We start from the raw sequence: 3581 nt of genomic DNA on the forward strand, positions 1-3581 counted from the left end.
TTGGGCTGCTTGTCCTGTTCTTGCTACTAAACTAATTATTCTATTTCTTTATCTGCCTGACTACTCTATTAAAGCTTAACAAGAGAAAAAAGTTATTTTCAAATATTAGTCTTATGTTAATGTATTTATTAGGACTAACAGGCTGTGCCTTCACTCGTTTATTTATATTAATAGTTATCAATCACCTTGTATCAAACTTTAGGCTAGGCACCACAGGGAAAAATTAAAATGAAGACAGTTTATACCCATTATGTTAGTTACGGCCTGATAAGCAATGTATAAAAACAAGTGTTATATGAGGTAGGAAGTGGTAAATATGCTCCAGAGATTACACTAAGCTTTGGTGAGAGGTCACAGCTAGAATACAGCAGAGGAAACACAGCCCAGATTCAAGAGAAACAGCTCATTAGGAGAGATGATGTAGTAAATTTCATTATCAAAAAAATATATACCTACAGGAAAAAAATATATATATTGGAGAGTGGAAGGAACCTGTCAAGCATTTGATTTTAGGAACAACCAGACTGGGGGGAGGAATGAAAAACTGCAAAATTATACAACAGACTACATACCAAGTTCAGAAAACATATGATTTATTAAACCTTTATGCAGATTATAAACTTTATATATACAAGTGATGTAGAAGATCGACAATCAACACACCACATTTGGTCAAATCCTATCTGAGAAACTCTGGACTTTGCTTCCAAAATGTGTTTCTCTCTGAAAGTATTAGAGAGTCATCTGTGGAAACTGTTTCTCTAACAGGGAATGAATAGTTAGTCAAATGAAAATGTCAAAACCTTGAGGAAAAGGAATCATATAACCTTGGATTTTTGCAATAATTGGAAAAAGGGAAAGTTGGCCAAGTCAAGAGTATACACTATCTGGGAAGCCAGATTCCAAGACATACAAAAGAAAGGCAAGATTGATTCCATGCTCTGGTCTCCATAAAAGAAAATGACTCACAAAGCTGGAAGATTTTTAAGATAATTTTGATGATATAGCATCAAGTCCTGATTAAAAGGATAAGAAATGTATTCAAATAAGTGTTATATGGGACTTTTTTCAAAATGCAAATAGGTAGGAGAGAAGGCTATGGAATGAGAGAATAGATACCCAGGAGGTTCTCTGGGGAGCTCACATTCTCACAAAATAATTTCACATTAATTTGTAAAAATTTGGAAATATTATTCCAAAAGTTGGAAATAAGATGCATAATCAGGTATGACTATAAAAGAAGTCTTAGAATTAGAAAAAAGTGTGAGGTTTTGCTAAAACCTGTAGTAAACTGAGGCTTGAAGAAAAATTGGGACAAAGGGAAGAAGAATAAACATAGAAAGGATGGATGGGGGCTACATAAGGAAATATTTTTAATGGCAAAGGAGAGAAATTAACTAAATAATATCAGTTGCGGCTCATAGACAAGGGAACAAAAGTGGAAAGAGCGGTGGGTTGAGCTTCAGTGAAATTGGTTTTTCACCCCTGGAAGTACCACCTTGACGTCCTTGAGTTTCCATGTCCTTCCTGGTCCTACAGAATTTTTATGCCAGAGAATCTATTTAGATCTGTACATGGGCGAGCCACATACTTGGTCCACCTCCTTCTTCCCAAGACTCTCATTTTCTAGGTGGATTCTTTTATCAGTCAACTCCTACAGTCCTGTTCATCCTTAGAGTCTTCCTACCCTCTTCCTAGAGTGTTTAGGTGATTAAGGACACATACAAATTTAAAATAAGACAATTCTCCCTGTTGAAAATAGATTTCCCTCTCCTTTTTCTTTGAAAATTTGGAATTGTAAGTACTTTCTCATCTCTTTGAAATGTATGTAAATCCTTTTAAAGACCAGATGGGCTTTTCATCAGCTAGTCTTTTGTCTATCTTATGACCCAGAATGTCTTTCTCAAGGACAGGGGAGTCATCTGTTTGAAATGCAAACATCAAAGAAGATAGCACCCTTATCTCCTAGTTTCTACTAGGAGGTATGAGCCTAATTTCAGTGGGCACATTGCTCCAAGTTGCAAAACTACCTCCTTATCATAAAGAGATGAGTTTGTTTTTCTACTGAATAAAGCAATTTAGCTAATACAGATGGTCACCCCAATTACCAGGTAAAGTTAAGATGAATTGTGTGTGACAAATGGTGTTATCAAGTTCTCTTACTTGAAGACCAGTTATTGTTTATCTTGAAAACATGTATGTAATTGGTTGTATCTTCTTTGCTATATAAGGAGATGTGATTCCTTTCTGTCTGTGCAGTCTCTTAAAGCTGATTGCCTGTGACACTCAGCACATTCTGGTTTAATGCTTATTCAGTAATAAAAGTGTTTTCTTTCGCTTACTAACGTTGCGAAGAGAATTTCTGGATTTAGAGAAGACTTTGTTTTTAATTATATTCCTCCAAAAGATACCAACCTTTCCTTTCCTGACACATTGAAAATTAACATACAAACCTACTTCAAGAGACACTTATGCCTATAGGGAAAGAGATAGACTCAAAATACACATAGTTTGGGAGTGTTGATTTATCCTTCTCAGCAGCTGACATCTTCAATGCTGTATTTGCTATTGTTGGATAAAAAATTTTAGAACAGTTTTTTTTTCACTTGATTCCAAGTAAGTAAAGATCAGAAGTGACCTTAAGTTGAGTTTTCTGTCCTAAAAAAAAGATTGTGACTCATTTAATAATGTTGAAAGGACATCTGAAAATTTTTCCAAGTGGAAAAAAATAGTGTTTCAGGTGTTTTCATTGGTATATCTGAATCCTACTAAACATTTGTAGGCTACATAGCAGAACAGTCATTGTGCTCTACTGAAATCACCATCTTTCTATAACAAAACATTTCATTAGGTCGTTGAAACCATAGAAACCCTTTGGAAGCATATTCGCTCCCACCAGCTGCTGTGTACTGATATCAGTTGGCCTTTGACAGATATTTGCTAGTGGAAGCCGTGTGTTTCCCCATGGGGTAGGAACTAGCAGTCGTGTTGGAGACAGGCATCATTCCCATGCATAGACAACAGCAAAACAAACATGGCCCTGTGGTGATGGATATAGAGGAAATCTTAGTGAGGGTTTCAGAGAGCTAAGTTACCTGTGGTCAGTAACCAGTATGTTTTAGGAATACAGAGTTAAACACAATTATCAGAGATGTCATTGCAATACTAATGGAGAATATAGATGACATGTGAGTTTCATTCCATAAGCCAACTTTAATTGGGAGTGATTGATTGGAATGCTGTGTTGAAGAAGATACTGAGGCTGTGTCTATCATGAATGTAGAAGCAGGGAGTAGCAGCCCATGGGTTACATATCTACTTTTCCTAATATAAAGCTTCTTTTGTACTTTGTGCCTTTATTGGACCTTGTATTTGGTGCCTGATCCACAAAAGAGACCCAGGAAATGACTGCAATTGGTTGGATGACAAATTCTGACACAGGCTGTAGCATGAGGAATGACTTGTAGGTTTTGACCATAAGAACTCGACTCACCCAAAGCCGTAATTTGGGGAAGCTGGGGAGGAGACATCTGCTCAACAGTTCTCCAAATTTAAGAGTTGAATGGCTTGGCCTAGAAAAA

Source organism: Pseudorca crassidens, chromosome 1 (genome assembly GCF_039906515.1).
Source record: "Pseudorca crassidens isolate mPseCra1 chromosome 1, mPseCra1.hap1, whole genome shotgun sequence".
In the NCBI taxonomy this organism is placed as follows: domain Eukaryota; kingdom Metazoa; phylum Chordata; class Mammalia; order Artiodactyla; family Delphinidae; genus Pseudorca; species Pseudorca crassidens.